We start from the raw sequence: 21,407 nt of genomic DNA, 5'->3' as shown, positions 1-21,407 counted from the left end.
TCCCAATCTCTTGGTTGCCGTTTTGTCCTAACCACAATGCCCTTTGCCTTATAGAAGCTTTGCAGTTTTATGAGATCCCATTTGTCGATTCTTGATCTGCCAGCATAAGCCATTAGTGTTTTGTTCAGGAAAATATTTCCAGTGCCCATGTGTTCGAGATGCTGCCCTAGTTTTTCTTCTATTAGTTTGAGTGTATCTGGTTTGATGTGGAGGTCCTTGATCCACTTGGACTTAAGCTTTGTACAGGGTGATAAGCATGGATCGATCTGCATTGTTCTACATGTTGACCTCCAGTTGAACCAACACCATTTGCTGAAAATGCTATCTTTTTTCCATTGGATGGTTTTGGCTCCTTTTCAAAAATCAAGTGCCCAGAGGTGTGTGGGTTCATTTCTGGGTCTTCAATTCTGTTCCATTGGTCTATCTGTCTGTCTCTGTACCAATACCAGGCAGTTTTTATTACTATTGCTCTGTAATACTGCTTGAGTTTAGGGATAGTGATTCCCCCTGAAGTCCTTTTATTGTTGAGGATAGTTTAAGCTATCCTGGGTTTTTGTTATTCCAGATGAATTGGCAAATTGTTCTGTCTAACTCTTTGAAGAAATGGATTTGTATTTTGATGGGGATTGCATTGAATCGGTAGATCACTTTTGGTAAAAATGGCCATTTTTACTATATTAATCCTACCAATCCATGAGCATGGGAGATCTTTCCATCTTCTGAGGTCTTCTTCAATTCCTTTCTTCAGAGTCTTGAAGTTCTTATTGTACAGAACTTTTACTTGCTTGGTTAAAGTCACACCGAGGTACTTTATACTATTTGGGTCTATTAAGAAGGGTGTTGTTTCCCTAATTTCTTTCTCAGCTTGTTTCTCTTTTGTGTAGAGGAAGGCTACTGATTTATACTATTTATCCTATACTATCTAAGTATGTTCACATTTTTAAGTGCTCTTGGACATTAGAGATTTCTTTATTGAAAATTGTTTAGTGCTGCTTTAGTTTTTAACTGGATTGTTTTGTTTGTTGATTTCTAATATCTCGAGTTCTTTATGACAGACCTCTATCAAATATGGTATTTTTGAGGGTATTTTCCCGTTTTGGAAGGTAGAATTTTACCTATCGATGGTGTCCTTTGTTGTACAAAATATTTTCAACTTTATGAGTTCTCATTCACTAATTGTTAATCTTATATCATGAGCTGTTGGTGTGCTGTTTAGGAAGTCGTCTTCTGGGATTATGGGTTCAAGGCTATTCTGTATTCCCTCTTCTATCAGATATAGTGTATCTGCTTTTATTAGCGGATTTTGATCCACATGGTCTTGAGGCTTTTATGGTTTACAGATTATATATATATAATTCGCCTTCTTCTTTGTCTTGGAACACCATTTGTTGAAGTTATTTTCTATTTTACATTGTATAGCTTATGCTTCTTTGCCAAATATTAAGTGTGCATAGATGCATGGGTTATTTCATGTTCTTGGATTCAATTTCATCAAACAGTTTGGTTTGTTGCACATACCATGAAAATTTTTTGTTTGTTTGAATGTTGCTTTATACTCGTGGTTGCATTGGAATTATCAGGAATAGTGATACTTCCTCAGTTTCTTTTATCATTGTTTTAAGTATCCTGGCTGTTTTATTTTTCCACATGAAGTTGATTATTTTTCATTCATGATCTGCAATGAATTGTGTTAGGATTTTCAGAAGGATTGCATTGACACTGTACATGATTTTTGCTAACCAAGATTTTGGACGTCATTTTTACTATGTTAATCCTACAAAACTATGAGTATTGTAGATCTTTCCATCTTCTAGTATCTCCTTCCATTTTTTCTCCAAGACTTTAAGTTGTTATTCTGAAGTTCTTTCACTAGCTTTCTTAGAGTCATGGCAGAATAATTTTTTATTATTTGTGTCCATTGTGAAAGGTATTGTTTACTGATTTCTTTCTCAGCCCATTCATCATTTGAGTAAAGGGCAGTTACAAATTTATGAGTCAATTTTGTATCCAGATTCTTTGCTAAAGATAGGAATCAGCTGTAGAAGTTTTGTGGGAGAAATTTAGGCACCATTTATACTATCACATCATGTATAAACAGCAAAACTTTGACTTTTCCTTTCAAGTTTATATCTTCTTGATCTCCTTTGGTTGTCATATTGCTCTCTGTAACAACTCTAGTACTATTTTGAATTGGCATGTAGAGAGTGGGCAAAAATTTTTGTCCCTGATTTTAGTAGAATTAATTAAAATTTCTCTTCACTTAATTTGAGGTTGGCTCTTAGCTTGCTGTGTATTGATTGTGTTATGATTATATATTACCTTGTATCTCAGATCTCTTTAAGAATTAACATGAATTTATGTTACATTTTGTCAAAGGCTTGTTAATCATCCAATGAGATAATTATGTGATTTTTACATTTAGTTTGTTTATATGATTATATGATTGTTTATATGTTTATATTGATTATATGATGATCTTTATATATAATTATATATATATATAATTTACATTGATGAACTTTCATATATTGAACCACATCTGCATGCAATAGATGAAACCTACTTGATTGTAGTAGATGAAGTTTTTGATGTGTTCTTAGATTTTGGTTGTATTTTATTGGGGATTTTTACATCAGTGTTCACAATAGAAATATGATCTGAAACTATCTTTCTTAACAGGGCGATTCTGGCATCATGGAATGAATTTTGCAATGTTCCTTGTGTATTATTTGTTTACATTTGTTTATCTTGAGTTGTCTTTTTCTTTTTAGGTAGGTTTTTTGTTTTGTTTTGTGTTTCTTAGAGAGATCATAAAGCTGTGTGCATAGAAAGATGGTAAAGATTTGGGAATCATTTAGGGGGATAAAACCTTCATCAATATACATCAAAACTTGTAAAACTAAGGAGATTAATATGATCTCTCATGAAAAAGTATAGATTAAAGAGAATACAATTATTAGCAAAGTCTAATGGCAAGAGTTAATGGCAGTGATTTGGGAATTAGATTGCATTCCTAGATCAGTCATAACTAACTACCAAAAAAAATCAATCATTAATCTATTGTTGATTTACTACATCAGTGGTGTTCAGAATATATAGCTCTATCTCCAAATCTTGTTTTATGTGATTAGACTATAAGCTAGTATCATAAGGTTCTTACAGAACACAATGAGAGAAGCAGCAATGAATTAAGGATAATGTGTTTTATATATGACTTCTTTCATTCGCATAATGAGATTGTAGCCTTCAGGTAACGGATGTGAACTTCACTGTGCACTGTTGACCATCTGTATCTGGTACATTATTATATGTGCATTTCTAGGGAATTAACTTCACATGTTTCATTTGTGTTTCTCAGTACCACCCCCTCTCTAGAAGACTTTGTCATCTTCCAATTGAAAATATATTCTCGCCAAGGTACTGTTTCACCACTTGGATTTAAGTATCTTAGTCATATTTAATTTAGTTAATAGGAAAAAATTACCAGACTTGATTGATTTTTTAAAATGTACATGAAATTCTATGTTAGGGAAATAGAGTGGATCAAGATACTATTGCAAAAGGAGGGTGAATATGATTTAAAGGCACTATGTGAAATTTTTTTTTATTAACTTGAGTATTTCTTATTTACATTTCGAGTGTTATTCCCTTTCCCGGTTTCCGGACAAACATCCCCCTAATCCCTCCCCCTCCCCTTCTTTATGGGTGCTCCCATCCCTATCCTCCCCCCATTGCCGCCCTCCCCCCAACAGTCTAGTTCACTGGGGGTTCAGTCTTAGTAGGACTCAGGGCTTCCCCTTACACTGGTGATCTTACTAGAATATTCATTGCTACCTATGAGGTCAGAGTCCAGGGTCAGTCCATGTATATATAGTCTTTAGGTAGTGGCTTAGTCCCTGGAAGCTCTGGTTGCTTGGCATTGTTGTACATATGGGGTCTCAAGCCCCAGTCAAGCTCTTTCAGTCCTTTCTCTAATTCCTTCAATTGGGGTCCTGTTCTCAGTTCAGTGGTTTGCTGATGGCATTCGCCTATGTATTTGCTGTACTCTGGCTGTGTCTCTCAGGAGAGATCTACATCCAGTTCCTGTCAGTCTGTGCATCTTTGCTTTATCCACCTTGTCTAACTGGATGGCTGTATATGTATGGGCCACATGTGGGGCAGGCTCTGAATGCGTGTTCCTTCTGCCTCTCTTCTAAACCTTGCCTCCCTATTCCCTCCCAAGGGTATTCTTGTTCCCCTTTCAAAGAAGGAGTGAAGCATCCGCATTTTGGTCATCCTTCTTGAGTTTTATGTGTTCTGTGCATCTAGTGTAATTCAAGCAGTTGGGCTGATATCCACTTATCAATGAGTGCATACCATGTGTGTTTTTCTGTGATTGGATTACCTCACTCAGGATGATATTTTGCAGTTCCATCCATTTACCTATGAATTTCATAAAGTCGTTGTTTTTGATAGCTGAGTAATATTCCATTGTGTAGATGTACCACATTTTCTGTACCATTCCTCTGTTGAAGTGCATCTGTGTTCTTTCCAGCTTCTGGCTATTATAAATAAGGCTGCTATGAACATAGTGGAGCACGTGTCTTTGATATATGTTCGGGCATCTTTTGGGTATATGGCCAAGAGAGGTATAGCTGGGTCCTCAGGTAGTTCAATGTCCAATTTTATAAGGAACCTCCAAACTGATTTCCAGAATGGTTGTACCAGTCTGCAATTCCACCAACAATGGAGGGTTTCTCCACACCCTGGCCAGCATTTGCTGTGACCTGAGTTTTTGACCTTAGCATTCCTCAGCTGTGAATCCTTTGTTTAACTCTGAACCTAAACCACACAAAGGCCCAATAAAGAAAGAGAACTTCAGACAAAATTCCCTTATGAATATTGATGCAAAAATATTGAAATAAATTCTGGGAAACAGAATCCAAGAGCACATCAAAACAATCATCCACCATGATCAAGTAGACTTCATCCCAGGCATGCAGGGATGGTGTAATATATTGAAAACCATCAGAGTAATCCATTATATAAAGAAACTGAAAGATGAAAACCACATGATCATTTCATTAGATGCTGAGAAAGCATGTGACAAAATTCAACACCCCTTCATGATAAAAGTCCTGGAAAGAACAGGAATTCAAGGCCCATACCTAAACATAATAAAAGCCATGTACAGCAAACCAGTAGCTAACAATAAAATAAATCCAGAGAAATTTGAACAATCCCACTAAAATATAGCACTAGAAAAGGCTGCCCACTCCCTCCCTATTTATTCAATATAGTTCTTGAAATTTTAGCCAGAGCAATCAGAAAACAAAAGGAGATCAAAGGGATACAGATTGGAAAAGAAGAAGGCAAAATATTACTATTTGCATATGATATGATAGTATATTTAAGTGATCCCAAAAGTTCCAACAGAGAAGTACGAAACCTCATATACACCTTCAAAAAGTGACTGGGTATAAAATTAACTCAAATATATCAGTAGCCTTCCTCTACACAAAAGTGTAAAAAGGCAAGGAAGAAATTAGGGAAACAACCCCCTTCATAATAGTCCCCAATAAGATAAAATACCTCGGTGAAACTTTAACCAAGCAAGTGAAATATCTGTATGATAAGAACTCAAGCCTCTGAAGAAAGAAATTGAAGATCTCAGAAGGTGGAAAGATCTCCCATGCTCATGAATTGGTAGAATTAATATAGTAAAATTGGAGATTTTACCAAAAGCGATATACAGTTTCAATGCAATCCCCATCAAAATAGCAATCCAATTCTTCAGAGAGTTAGACAGAACAATTTCCAAATTCATCTGGAATAACAAAAACCCAGATAGCTAAAACTATCCTCAACAATAAAAGGACTTTCACAGGAATCACTATCCTTGAATTCAAGCAGTATTACAGAGCAGTAGTCATAAAACCTGCATGGTATTGGTAAAGAGACAGACAGATAGACAAGTGGAATAGAATTGAAGACCCAGAAATGAACCCACACACTTATGGTCACTTGATTTTTGACAAAGGAGCCAAAACCATCCAATGGAAAAAATAGCATTTTCAGCAAATGGTGCTGGTTCAACTGGAGGTCAGCATGTACAAGAATGCAGATCAATCCATGCTTATCACCCTGAACAAAGCTTAAGTCCAAGTGGATCAAAGACCTCCACATCAAACCAGATACACTCAAGCTAATAGAAGAAAAATGGGGAAGCATCTCGACCACATGGGCCCTGGGCTCCAACCTCATAGGTAGCAATGAATAGCCTAATAAGAGCACCAGTGGAAGGGGAAGCCCTTGGTCCTGCCAAGACTGAACCCCCAGTGAACGTGATTGTTGCAGGGAGGGCGGTAATGGGGGAGAGAATGGGGAGGGGAAGCCCCTTTGGAAGGGGAGGGGGAGGGGCTGGGGGATGTTGGCCTGGAAACCAAGATGGGGAATAACAATTGAAATGTAAATATGAAATACTCAAGTTAATAAAGAAAAATAAAATGTAAAAAAAATTAGTCTGCTTTACAGAAATAGCATTATTTGGTTCTCCTTTAGGATGTAAGCCCTCAAGAGTTAAGAGTATATTAGTAGTTATATTTGCCACAGCTCTAGTATAATATATTTTCTAGGCTTTGTGGTACTCCACCAGTTTTACAACTAGGAAGGACCTGGACTTGATTTCACTATTGGAAAAGTTTATAACCTGTTCAGTTTATCTGAATTATTTTCCTTGGAATAGAAACTTCTTGGCTAGTTTCAGCTTAGTACTTCTATGTTCCGCAGCAGAAATATAATTTGAATTCAGTAAAAGGGCATAGATTCTGGGATGTTGTCGTAAAAACATAAAAAATAAAATGCTGTCTTTTACTCAGTCAAGGTCTGGCACTGTTGTACCCAAAGATAAGTGCTAGACATCTTAAATTTCAGTCAGGAAAGCCTCTCACCTACTTTGTTCCATTCCATATGACACTGTTGAAGGCCTCTCTCTGAGCCTGGCAGCAATCTCTCTACCTATCTAGTTACCAAGGCTGGTATCCATGCCAGATACATACACCCCAATTCTGCAGCGGCCCAGCATTTCTAGACATGATTAAATGCATGACACAATAACATTTTGTTGAGTGATGCCCTTGAAGCCATCCATTGTTGATGTTATTATTATGGTTAGACTTAAGTATGACTGGGTTCTTTGAAAATCTCCAGTCAGCTGCAGAAGACTAATACAAATCTGGTGGACAAAATGAATAATAATATGATAACATCAGATGCATTAAGGTACCCAATGTGATGACCTGTAACCTTTCTGAAAAACCAACATCCTGCTGTCTAATAGATATGACAAACCTGTGGCCTTTCTGACAACCCGTCAACATCAGCCTATTCCCTGACCACACAAATATTGTGTAACTGTTTCTTACTTCCCCCTCCCTCTGTTACCCATGTTATGGTATAAATTCAGCCCTGGAGAAAAATAAAATTGTTGCCTTGATCAGACTCTTCTCTTGGTGTCCTTCTTCGTGTCTCTTGTCCCCCATTCTCTTCCAGGTACACCCCAACACACTTTGCTTACAAATGGCACCCAACATGCTGCTGTTTGGAGGTCTCCTGAAGGAGAACGTCCAATAGGCAGGCCTGTCTTCCTTGTTTGTTGGAGCCTTTGCTCCCCTCTTAGAACCTCTGCTCCCCTGCTTCTGGCAACTATGGACTGCCCAACCTTGGTTCAGAGGCTTGGTGTGTGTTTCTCCCCAGATGATGCAGATCTCAGTGGTGAGTGATGGGACAAGCATTCTACAGTCTCCTTTTGTGACAGAACTCAGGGATATAAGGCCCGAAGGTGGTCTCTGTGCCACAAGCTCTTTCCAGGCAGGGTTTAAACTCATTGTAAATACTACTACCAAAATGATTGCCAGATCAATGAAGAGAAACTGAAAGTCTCCCAGGTTACTCAAGATAGAATACAGGAGAATAACACTGAAATATTGTATGATGCTGTATAACGCCATAAATTTAAACACACAGAAGGATGTCATTAAAGCAGCTCAGCCTTCCCTGATAAGGTTTGGCACACAAGAGATACTGGGTGTTTTAGAAGTAAAAGGAGACGCCACAGAAGCTTCAACTCAGATAAGGAAATGCCACCATGTGCCCTCTTCAGAGCACCACAATCATTTGCACCATCACCGCACATCCCAACAAAGTAGTCTACGTTCTGCAAGGCTTCCACCAGCTGTGTCTTCTGGTCGGGTGCCATCCGGGCAAACACAGTGCCATGCAGCATCAACTTAGGAACGAGATCTTGAAAATGTTCCAGTATCACTAAAAATGACTTTCCATTCATTGCAAAATGGTAGCGAGTCACCTGAAGATCCTCTAAGCTATCATGGGAAGTTTAATTGGAATAGCCTCTGAGTCAATGGCTGACGATTCACTACACTGTGTCAGGGAGTCTGTGTAATGCCAATTGATCTTGGCCACTTTCCCATCCTTTGGATGTAGTGCTTCAGCAATGATAACTTTGTCCTGAGGTAGAATCGTCCCGCAGTCTCTGGCCACAGACACAGCCGTCAACATGTTGTTTCCTGTGACCATGACAGTTCGAATGTTGGCTTTATGCAAGTCTTCAAGTACTGCAGGGGTTTCCTGCTTCAATTTGTTCTACATTATAATCAGTCCCATAAAATCCATGTTGTTTTCAATGGCATCTCTGCTGACATGCTGTACTTTATGCCAGGTCAGCTTTGACTCCAATTTTCTGTGTGCAAGAGCAATTACATGGAAGCCTTGTTTGGTATAATCTTCTAATTCTTTCTCAAAATCAACTGGAACTGTTTCAGGTTTACAGAGACTGGCAATGACCTCGGGGGCTCCTTTCATGTAGGCATCCATTCTCTTATCGCCTAGTGTCCTTGCAACCACACTCATCCGTTGCAAAGCTGAAGAAAATGGAAACTGTTGAACAATTCCTATCTCATAAATAGCTGGAAGTTCGAACAGCTCCATTTATTGGTCTCCTGCAGTTGTAGACTCAGGCAGCAGCTGCTTGGAAGGACGAACCACAGTAGGCATGATCCGGTTGTGAAGCGCTGTTTCTTCCTCAGTTGCTTCTTCCAGAACCCACTCAATGGCTTCAAACATTTTCAGATCAAGTGTATCACCAAAAAGAACTCCTTCGATTTTTGTAAGTGAATGACAAGTAGCCATACAAGCAAAAACTGAGATTTTACCAACATCTCGTTGCAAACATTGTCTTCTGGTAAAAGGAATCGGGTATTTTCTACTCGCTGAATTCCCCACAGATCTAAACCATCTTCAGTAAGAGTTCCAGTCTTGTCAAAACACACAAGGTTCAGCTGTCCACAGATGTTTATCCTTTGGGGACTAATACAGAAAATCCCAACTTTTTTCAGTCTTCTCTGAGCATACACAATCCCGGCAGGAAGAGCAGGTGGCACAGTAATTGTAATGATATCAAGAGACTTAATAATTATTTCCTGAACTTCTTTCTCATTTAGGATGGTATTGACGATTGTGTAGATAAACCCAATTCCGGCCACGACCACAAGACACAGCAGAAACAAGTAGTCGTCTCTGAAGAGCTTAAAATCAGTTGGCTTGGGATACAGTATAGAGCGAACAAGCTGTCCTTTGGAAGTTCTAAATCCTGTTCTAACTACTATGGCTTTCACAAATTCCCCAGTGTAGAAACGGGTCTGAATAACAGTCGTCCCACAGAACAAAGTGTGCTGCTTATGAGTCTCTGGGCTGTATTGCTCCTCCTCTATTTCTTTCACATCCACTGAAGGATTTGGCAAATTAGTCTTTGTCACTGGAACACTTTCTCCTGTTAACATGCTTTCATTTACAATGCAAGTACCATTAATAAGTACTGCATGTCAAGGCATGACTGTCCCATTTAATGGAATGATCGTGACATCTCCCGGCACAAGGTCTGTAGAAAAGATCTCTTCTATTTCTTCATTTACTCTACAAACTGAGACTCTCACAGTACTGTGAGTTGCCACCATGTCATGTTACATAACATATTGCTTTCTAATGGAATACAGTGAACTTATAATGGACACTATGGACATGACCACATGGCTAGAACATAGTAATAGTACTCATTGATGCTCCACAGGATAACACTGAACGGTTGGGAAATGTAGAATGGGTTGAGAACCTCTTTAATCAGAAGCTTAAAAACAGAAGGCACTTTCACAGCTATTTCATTTACTCCATAAAGCAACTTTCTGTAGGCATGCATCCCCTTTGTCAGGCCTGCACTATGCTTTTCATATATTGATGCACAAGATACACCTTCATCCAGTCCCTTTAAGAAATCAAAATTGAGTACCTCGGTGTGACTTTAACCAAGCAAGTAAAAGATCTGTACAATAAGAACTTCAAGACACTGAGGAAAGAAATTGAAAAAGACCTCAGAAGATGGAAAGATCTCCCATGCTCATGGATTGGCAGAATTAATATAGTAAAAATGGCCATTTTACCAAAAGCAATCTACAGATTCAATGCAATCCCCATCAAAATACCAATCCAATTCTTCAAAGAGTTAGACAGAACAATTTGCAAATTCATCTGGAATAACAAAAAACCCAGGATAGCTAAAGCTATCCTCAACAATAAAAGGACTTCAGGGGGAATCACTATCCCTGAACTCAAGCAGTATTACAGAGCAATAGTGATAAAAACTGCATGGTATTGGTACAGAGACAGACAGATAGACCAATGGAATAGAATTGAAGACCCAGAAATGAACACACACATCTATGGTCACTTGATTTTTGACAAAGGAGCCAAAACCATCCAATGGAAAAAAGATAGCATTTTCAGCAAATGGTGCTGGTTCAACTGGAGGTCAACATGTAGAAGAATGCAGATCGATCCATGCTTATCACCCTGTACAAAGCTTAAGTCCAAGTGGATCAAGGACCTCCACATCAAACCAGACACACTCAAACTAATAGAAGAAAAACTAGGGAAGCATCTGGAACACATGGGCACTGGAAAAAATTTCCTGAACAAAACACCAATGTCTTACGCTCTAAGATCAAGAATCGACAAATGGGACCTCATAAAACTGCAAAGCTTCTGTAAGGCAAAGGACACTGTGGTTAGGACAAAACGGCAACCAACAGATTGGGAAAAGATCTTTACCAATCCTACAACAGATAGAGGCCTTATATCCAAAATATACAAAGAACTCAAGAAGTTAGACTGCAGGGAAACAAATAACCCTATTAAAAAAATGGGGTTCAGAGCTAAACAAAGAATTCACAGCTGAGGAATGCCAAATGGCTGAAAAACACCTAAAGAAATGTTCAACATCTTTAGTCATAAGGGAAATGCAATTCAAAACAACCCTGAGATTTCACCTCACACCAGTGAGAATGGCTAAGATCAAAAACTCAGGTGACAGCAGATGCTGGCGAGGATGTGGAGAAAGAGGAACACTCCTCCATTGTTGGTGGGATTGCAGACTGGTAAAACCATTCTGGAAATCAGTCTGGAGGTTCCTCAGAAAATTGGACATTGAACTGCCTGAGGATCCAGCTACACCTCTCTTGGGCATATACCCAAAAGATGCCTCAACATATAAAAGAGACACATGCTCCACTATGTTCATCGCAGCCTTATTTATAATAGCCAGAAACTGGAAAGAACCCAGATGCCCTTCAACCGAGGAATGGATACAGAAAATGTGGTACATCTACACAATGGAATATTACTCAGCTATCAAAAACAACGAGTTTATGAAATTCGTAGGCAAATGGATGGAACCAGAAAATATCATCCTGAGTGAGCTAACCCAATCACAGAAAGACATACATGGTATGCACTCATTGATAAGTGGCTATTAGCCCAAATGCTTGAATTACCCTAGATCACTAGAACAAACGAAACTCAAGACGGATGATCAAAATGTGAATGCTTCACTCCTTCTTTAAATGAGGAAAAAGAATACCCTTGGCAGGGAAGGGAGAGGCAAAGATTAAAACAGAGACTGAAGGAACACCCATTCAGAGCCTGCCCCACATGTGGCCCATACATATACAGCCACCCAATTAGACAAGATGGATGAAGCAAAGAAGTGCAGACCGACAGGAGCCGGATGTAGATCGCTCCTGAGAGACACAGCCAGAATACAGCAAATACAGAGGCGAATGCCAGCAGCAAACCACTGAACTGAGAATAGGACCCCCGTTGAAGGAATCAGAGAAAGAACTGGAAGAGCTTGAAGGGGCTCGAGACCCCATATGTACAACAATGCCAAGCAACCAGAGCTTCCAGGGACTAAGCCACTACCTAAAGACTATACATGGACTGACCCTGGACTCTGACCTCATAGGTAGCAATGAATATCCTAGTAAGAGCACCAGTGGAAGGGGAAGCCCTGGGTCCTGCTAAGACTGAACCCCCAGTGAACTAGACTGTTGGGGGGAGGGCGGCAATGGGGGGAGGGTTGGGAGGGGAACACCCATAAGGACGGGGAGGGGGGAGGGGATGTTTGCCAGGAAACCCGGAAAGGGAATAACACTCGAAATGTATATAAGAAATACTCAAGTTAATAAAAAAAAAATCAAAATTGTGAATGGCATCATTCCAGAAATATCTTATGCTATGGTGGGTAAAATAACGCATCTGTTGTGACTGACTTTGTGAGTATTTATTCATTTCACATCTATTTTCTTCAGTCAGACAAACAGCATGGCCATTAGAAACCTTATTAACTAAAGACTTTGCATTCAAATTTGGTTGATTCTCCAGAGAAAGAAAGTGAATTTTTGCACAAAACCATATTCTAAATTCATCAGTCGTCCTGAGAAGCACCACTTCACAGTCTTTAACTGCAGCTCTAACACACGTGGCCTTCACTCGCCACTCAGGCATCCAGTAGAGGAGGAGGAGGAGAAAACCACCAGTACAAATCACCCCTACACAAACCATGGCAAGCTTCCAGCGGCATAAGTTATAGCCATGTATCTCCATTTCATCTTCTTGTCCCTTGTTGATAATCTTCCTTTCTTCTTTGGCCATTTCTACAGTGGCTTGAAAGGTGCTGTGCTTCACACAACAGGTGAAGATAACTCTTATGTTCAGACACCAAGATCCCAGATGATTCTGTCAGACCAGCCACGCCCCGGCCAACTTCTCTGCGGCCTCTGGGCCCGGGCAGCCAAAAAGCCGCAGGGGGCCGGGGGGGCCGCTTTCGCCACCGCCGCTGCCTCTCCTCAGCCCAGCCAGAGCTGGCGGCCGCGTGTCGCAGCTCCGGCTGTGTCTGTTCCCCTTTTTGTCATTGTATTTCCTTTAGAAATTAGTGATATTGGTAAAAATTTTGGGAAGTGTGAGTGGTCTCATTCCTCAACAGGAGGGAGTGCCTTATATCTCCAAATGATCTCTACAGGTTCTCTTTCCCTTTGTTGAGTCTTTCAGCTAAGGTCATTCCTATTGCATCCTGGAAACTTCTTGCTTCCATGGAATCTGGGACTTTCCAGTAATTACTTTCAGTTCCCAATTCACCATTCCTTTATACCTCTGTTCAAAATTCTTTCGCTTTTGCTTTCCCACCATTTTTTCCATCTTTATTAAATTGGGTATTTCTTATTTACATTTCAAATGTTATTCTCTTTCCCAATTTCAGTGCCAACATCCACCTAACCTCTCCCCCTACCCTTCTATATTGGTGTTCCCTGCTCAGTACTCCCACAATTACTGAACTCTGAAACAAGACTCCTGTTCACTGGGAGTCCAGCCTTGGCAGGACCAAGGGCTTGCCTTCCACTGGTGCACTTACTAAGCTATTCATTGCTACTTATGCAGTTGGAGCCCAGGGTCAGTCCATGTTTGAGATTCTTCCCCACTTTGTCTTCTATTAGTTTGAGTGTATCTGGTTTGATGTAGAGGTCCTTGATCTACTTGGACTTAAGCTTTGTTCAGGGTGATAAGCATGGATTGATCTGCATTCTTCTACATGTTGACCTCCAGTTGAATCAGCACCATTTGCTGAAATTCTATCTTTTTTCCATTGGATGGTTTTGGCTCCTCAAGTGACCATAGGTGTGTGGGTTCATTTCTAGGTCTGCAATTATATTCCACTGTTCTATCTGCCTGTCTTTATACCAACACCGTTCAGTTTTTATCACTATTGCTGTGTAATACTGCTTGAGTTCAGGGATAGTGATTCCCCCTGAAGTCCTTTTATTATTGAGGATAGTTTTAGCTGTCCTGGGTTTTTTGTTATTCCAGAAGAATTTGCAGATTGTTCTGTCTAACTCTCTGAAGAATTGGATTGGAATTTCATTGGGGATTGCATTGAATCTGTAGATATCTTTGGGTAAAATGGCAATTTTTACTATATTAATCCTGCTAATCCACGAGCATGGGAGATCTTTCTGTCTTCTGAGATCTTCAATTTCTTTCTTCAGAGGCCAGAAATTCTTATCATACAGATGTTTCACTTGCTTGGTTAAAGTTACACCGAGGTACTTTATACTATTTGGGACTATAACGAAAGGTGTCTTTCCCTAATTTCTTTCTCAGCTTCTTTCTTTTTTGTGTAGATGAAGGCTACTGATTTATTTGAGTTAATTTCATACACAGACACTTTGCTGAAGGGATTTGTCAGGTTTAGTAGTTCTCTGGTGGAACTTTTGGAATTACTTAAATATACTATCTTATCATCTGCAAATAGTAATATTTTGACTTCTTCCTTTCCAATCTGTGTCCTTTAATCTCCATTCGCTGTCTGATTGCTCTGGCTAGGACTTCAAAAACTATATTGAATAAGCAGGGAGAATGGGCAGCATTGTCTAGTCCCTGATTTTAGTGGGATTGCTTCAAGTTTCTCTCCATTTAGTTTAATGTTAGCTACTGTTTTACTGTATATGGCTTTTGCTATGTTTAGGTATTGGCCTTGAAATCCTGTTCTTTCCAGACTTTTATCATGAAGGGGTATTGAATTTTGGCAAACTCTTTCTCACCATCTAATGAAATGATCAAGTGGTTTTTATCTTTCAGTTTGTTTATATGGTGAATTGGGTTGATGATTTTCTGCATATTTAACCATTCCAGCATACCTAAGATGAAGCCTACTTGATCATGGTGGATGATTGTTTTGATGTGCTCTTGGATTCGGTTTCCAAGAATTTTATTGAGTATTTTTACATCGATATTCATAAGGGAAATTGGTCTGAATTCTCTTTCTTTGTTGGGTCTTTGTGTGGTTTAGGTATAAGAGTAATTGTGGCTTCATAGAAGGAATTCGGTAGTGATCCATCTGTTTCAATTTTGTGGAATATTTTGGAAAATATTGGTATGAGGTCTTCTATGAAGGTCTGAAAGAATTCTGCAATGAATTCATCTGGACATGGGCTCTTTTTGGTTGGGAGACTTTTAATGACCACTTCTATTTCTTTAGGGATTATAGGGTTGTTTAAATGGTGTATCTGTTCCTGATTTAACTTCAGTACCTGGTATCTCTCTAGGAAATTGTCCATTTCCTCCAGATTTTCAAGTGTTGTTGAATATAGGCTTTTCTGATAGGATCTGATGATTTTTTGAATTTCCACTCACTCTGTTGTTATGTCTGCCTTTTCTTTTCCGATTTTGTTAATTTGGACACACTCTCTGTGTCCTCTGGTTGATTTGGCTAAGGGTTTATCTATCTTGTTGATTTTCTCAAAGAACCGGCTTTTGCTTCTGTTGATTCTTTTGATAGTCCTTTTTGTTTCTACTTGTTTGATTTCAGCTCTGAGTTTGATCATTTCCTGCCTTCTACTCCTTTTGGGTGTATTTGCTTCTTTTTGTTCTAGAGTTTCAGGTGTGCTGTCAAGCTGGTGACATATGCTCTCTCCTGTTTCTATCTGCAAGCACTGAGAGCTATGAGTTTTCCTCCTAGGGCAGCTTTCATTGTGTCCCATAAGTTTGGGTATGTTGTGCCTTCATTTTCATTAAATTCTAAGAAGTCTTTAATTTCTTTTTTTATTTCTTCCTTGTCCAGGTTATCATTGAGTAGAGGATTGTTCAACTTCCATGTATATGTGGCGATTCTTTCCTTATTGTTATTGAGGACCACCTTTAGCCTGTGGTGGTCTTAAAGGACGCATGGGATTATTTCTATCTTTCTTTATCGGTTGAGGCCTGTTTTAGACCAATTATATTGTAAAAAAAAGATTTCTTAAAAACACATCTCTAAAAATCAAAGCAATTGTAGCTTCTCCTTAATGGAGATCTCCTGTTCTCAATATGTTTAGGTTTGTGAGAGCTCATTTGCTACCAAAACTTACTAATTGGTATTGCTTTATGCGGTGTTGTCCTGTGATACAAATACTATCTCTAGATATTACTTAATTTTATTTGATGATTTATGAAAAATTTTGTTATGACAAAGCAAAATAGATCTGTTGAGCACCATCTAACATTTTTTTTCTTTTTTTTTTTTATTAACTTGAGTATTTCTTATATACATTTCAAGTGTTATTCCCTTTCCCGGTTTCCGGGCAAACATCCCCCTCCCCCCTCCCCGTCCTTATGGGTGTTCCCCTCCCAACCCTCCCCCCATTGCCGCCCTCCCCCCATAGTCTAGTTCACTGGGGGTTCAGACTTAGCAGGACCCAGGGCTTCCCCTTCCACTGGTGCTCTTACTAGGATATTCATTGCTACCTATGGGGTCAGAGTCCAGGGTCAGTCCATGTATAGTATTTAGGTAGTGGCTTAGTCCCTGGAAGCTCTGGTTGCTTGACATTGTTGTACTTTTGGGGTCTCGAGCCCCTTCAAGCTCTTCCAGTTCTTTCTCTGATTCCTTCAACGGGGGACTTATTCTCAGTTCAGTGGTTTGCTGCTGGCATTCGCCTCTGTATTTGCTGTATTCTGGCTATGTCTCTCAGGAGCGATCTACATCCGGCTCCTGTCGGTCTGCACTTCTTTGCTTCATCCATCTTGTCTAATTGGGTGGCTGTATATGTATGGGCCACATGTGGGGCAGGCTCTGAATGGGTGTTCCTTCAGTCTCTGTTTTAATCTTTGCCTCTCCCTTCCCTGCCAAGGGTATTCTTTTTCCTCATTTAAAGAGGGAGTGAAGCATTCACATTTTGATCATCCGTCTTGAGTTTCGTTTGTTCTAGGGATCTAGGGTAATTCAAGCATTTGGGCTAAAAGCCACTTATCAATGAGTGCATACCATGTATGTCTTTCTGTGATTGGGTTAGCTCACTCAGGATGATATTTTCCAGTTCCAACCATTTGCCTACGAATTTCATAAACTCGTTGTTTTTGATAGCTGAGTAATATTCCATTGTGTAGATGTACCACATTTTCTGTATCCATTCCTCTGTTGAAGGGCATCTGGGTTCTTTCCATTTTCTGGCTATTATAAATAAGGCTGCGATGAACATAGTGGAGCACGTGTCTCTTTTATATGTTGAGGCATCTTTTGGGTATATGCCCAAGAGAGGTATAGCTGGATCCTCAGGCAGTTCAATGTCCAATTTTCTGAGGAACCTCCAGACTGATTTCCAGAATGGTTTTACCAGTCTGCAATCCCACCAACAATGGAGGAGTGTTCCTCTTTCTCCACATCCTCGCCAGCATCTGCTGTCACCTGAGTCTTTGATCTTAGCCATTCTCACTGGTGTGAGGTGAAATCTCAGGGTTGTTTTGATTTGCATTTCCCTTATGACTAAAGATGTTGAACATTTCTTTAGGTGTTTCTCAGCCATTCGGCATTCCTCAGCTGTGAATTCTTTGTTTAGCTCTGAACCCCATTTTTTAATAGGGTTATTTGTTTCCCTGCAGTCTAACTTCTTGAGTTCTTTGTATATTTTGGATATAAGGCCTCTATCTGTTGTAGGACTGGTAAAGATCTTTTCCCAATCTGTTGGTTGCCGTTTTGTCCTAACCACTGTGTCCTTTGCCTTACAGAAGCTTTGCAGTTTTATGAGGTCCCATTTGTCGATTCTTGATCTTAGAGCATAAGCCATTGGTGTTTTGTTCAGGAAATTTTTTCCAGTGCCCATGTGTTCCAGATGCTTCCCTAGTTTTTCTTCTATTAGTTTGAGTGTGTCTGGTTTGATGTGGAGGTCCTTGATCCACTTGGACTTAAGCTTTGTACAGGGTGATAAGCATGGATCGATCTGCATTCTTCTACATGTTGACCTCCAGTTGAACCAGCACCATTTGCTGAAAATGCTATCTTTTTTCCATTGGATGGTTTTGGCTCCTTTGTCAAAAATCAAGTGACCATAGGTGTGTGGGTTCATTTCTGGGTCTTCAATTCTATTCCATTGGTCTATCTGTCTGTCTCTGTACCAATACCATGCAGTTTTTATCACTATTGCTCTGTAATACTGCTTGAGTTCAGGGATAGTGATTCCCCCTGAAGTCCTTTTATTGTTGAGGATAGCTTTAGCTATCCTGGGTTTTTTGTTATTCCAGATGAATTTGCAAATTGTTCTGTCTAACTCTTTGAAGAATTGGATTGGTATTTTGATGGGGATTGCTTTGAATCTGTAGATTGCTTTTGGTAAAATGGCCATTTTTACTATATTAATCCTGCCAATCCATGAGCATGGGAGATCTTTCCATCTTCTGAGGTCTTCTTCAATTTCTTTCCTCAGTGTCTTGAAGTTCTTATTGTACAGATCTTTTACTTGCTTGGTTAAAGTCACACCGAGGTACTTTATATTATTTGGGTCTATTATGAAGGGTGTCGTTTCCCTAATTTCTTTCTCGGCTTGTTTCTCTTTTGTATAGAGGAAGGCAACTGATTTATTTGAGTTAATTTTATACCCAGCCACTTTGCTGAAGTTGTTTATCAGCTTTAGTAGTTCTATGGTGGAACTTTTGGGATCACTTAAATATACTATCATGTCATCTGCAAATAGTGATATTTTGACTTCTTCTTTTCCGATCTGTATCCCCTTGATCTCCTTTTGTTGTCTGATTGCTCTGGCTAGAACTTCAAGAACTATATTGAATAAGTAGGGAGAGAGTGGGCAGCCTTGTCTAGTCCCTGATTTTAGTGGGATTGCTTCAAGTTTCTCTCCATTTAGTTTAATGTTAGCAACTGGTTTGCTGTATATGGCTTTTACTATGTTTAGGTATGGGCCTTGAATTCCTATTCTTTCCAGGACTTTTATCATGAAGGGGTGTTGAATTTTGTCAAATGCTTTCTCAGCATCTAATGAAATGATCATGTGGTTCTGTTCTTTCAGTTTGTTTATATGATGGATCACGTTGATGGTTTTCCGTATATTAAACCATCCCTGCATGCCTGGGATGAAGCCTACTTGATCATGGTGGATGATTGTTTTGATGTGCTCTTGAATTCGGTTTGCCAGAATTTTATTGAGTATTTTTGCGTCGATATTCATAAGGGAAATTGGTCTGAAGTTCTCTTTCTTTATTGTGTCTTTGTGTGGTTTAGGTATAAGAGTAATTGTGGCTTCGTAGAAGGAATTCAGTAGTGCTCCATCTGTTTCAATTTTGTGGAATAGTTTGGATAATATTGGTATGAGGTCTTCTATGAAGGTTTGATAGAATTCTGCACTAAACCCGTCTGGACCTGGGCTCTTTTTGGTTGGGAGACCTTTAATGACTGCTTCTATTTCCTTAGGAGTTATGGGGTTGTTTAACTGGTTTATCTGTTCCTGATTTAACTTCGATACCTGGTATCTGTCTAGGAAATTGTCCATTTCCTGAAGATTTTCAAATTTTGTTGAATATAGGTTTTTATAGTAAGATCTGATGATTTTTTGAATTTCCTCTGAATCTGTAGTTATGTCTCCCTTTTCATTTCTGATTTTGTTAATTTGGACGCACTCTCTGTGTCCTCTCGTTAGTCTGGCTAAGGGTTTATCTATCTTGTTGATTTTCTCAAAGAACCAACTTTTGGTTCTGTTGATTCTTTCTATGGTCCTTTTTGTTTCTACTTGGTTGATTTCAGCTCTGAGTTTGATTATTTCCTGCCTTCTACTCCTCCTGGGTGTATTTGCTTCTTTTTGTTCTAGAGCTTTGAGGTGTGCTGTCAAGCTGCTGACATATGCTCTTTCCTGTTTCTTTCTGCAGGCACTCAGCGCTATGACTTTTCCTCTTAGCACAGCTTTCATTGTGTCCCATAAGTTTGGGTATGTTGTATCTTCATTTTCATTAAATTCTAAAAAGTTTTTAATTTCTTTCTTTATTTCTTCCTTGACCAGGTTATCATTGAGTAGAGCATTGTTCAATTTCCACGTATATGTGGGCATTCTTCCCTTATTGTTATTGAAGACCAGTTTTAGGCCGTGGTGGTCTGATAGCACGCATGGGATTATTTCTATCTTTCTGTACCTGTTGAGGCCCGTTTTTTGACCAATTATATGGTCAATTTTGGAGAAAGTACCATGAGGAGCTGAGAAGAAGGTATATCCTTTTGCTTTAGGATAGAATGTTCTATAAATATCCGTTAAGTCCATTTGGCTCATGACTTCTCTTAGTCTGTCGACATCACTGTTTAATTTCTGTTTCCATGATCTGTCCATTGATGAGAGTGGGGTGTTGAAATCTCCCACTATTATTGTGTGAGGTGCAATGTGTGTTTTGAGCTTTAGTAAGGTTTCTTTTACGTATGTAGCTGCCCTTGTATTTGGGGCATAGATATTTATTATTGAGAGTTCACCTTGGTTGATTTTTCCTTTGATGAATATGAAGTGTCCTTCCTTATCTTTTTTGATGACTTTTAGTTGGAAATTGATTTTATTTGATATTAGAATGGCTACTCCAGCTTGCTTCTTCTGGCCATTTGCTTGGAAAGTTGTTTTCCAGCCTTTCACTCTGAGGTAGTGTCTGTCTTTGTCTCTGAGGTGTGTTTCCTGTAGGCAGCAGAATGCAGGGTCCTCGTTGCGTATCCAGTTTGTTAATCTATGTCTTTTTATTGGGGAGTTGAGGCCATTGATATTGAGAGATATTAAGGAATAGCAATTATTGCTTCCCGTTATATTCATATTTGGATGTGAGGTTATGTTTGTGTGCTTTCATTCTCTTTGTTTTGTTGCCAAGACGATTAGTTTCTTGCTTCTTCTAGGGTATAGCTTGCCTCCTTATGTTGGGCTTTACCATTGATTATCCTTTGTAGTGCTGGATTTGTAGAAAGATATTGTGTAAATTTGGTTTTGTCATGGAATATCTTGGTTTCTCCATGAGAGCCCGTGGGCAGCACCCCACGAGCGAACTTGAGCCCCGGGAAACACAGGTAAGACCAACTTTTCTGCTGCAAGAAAGCTGCCTGGTGAACTCAAGACACAGGCCCACAGGAACAGCTGAAGACCTGTAGAGAGGAAAAACTACACGCCGGAAAGCAGAACACTCTGTCCCCATAACTGACTGAAATAGAGGAAAACAGGTCTACAGCACTCCTGACACACAGGCTTATA

General features: G+C 39.4%; 1 pseudogene; it reads right to left on the bottom strand.

Moving 5' to 3' along the window:
• Positions 1-3,543: 3,543 nt before the first annotated feature.
• Positions 3,544-13,074, bottom strand: Atp13a3-ps1 (ATPase 13A3, pseudogene 1; annotated as a pseudogene).
• Positions 13,075-21,407: the final 8,333 nt, after the last annotated feature.

The sequence above is a fragment of the Rattus norvegicus genome, chromosome 1, assembly GCF_021556685.1.
Source record: "Rattus norvegicus strain SHRSP/BbbUtx chromosome 1, alternate assembly SHRSP_T2T, whole genome shotgun sequence".
Classification (NCBI taxonomy): domain Eukaryota; kingdom Metazoa; phylum Chordata; class Mammalia; order Rodentia; family Muridae; genus Rattus; species Rattus norvegicus.
The sequence above is the reverse complement of the archived record's forward strand: the minus strand, read 5'-3'. Positions and strand labels throughout refer to the sequence as shown.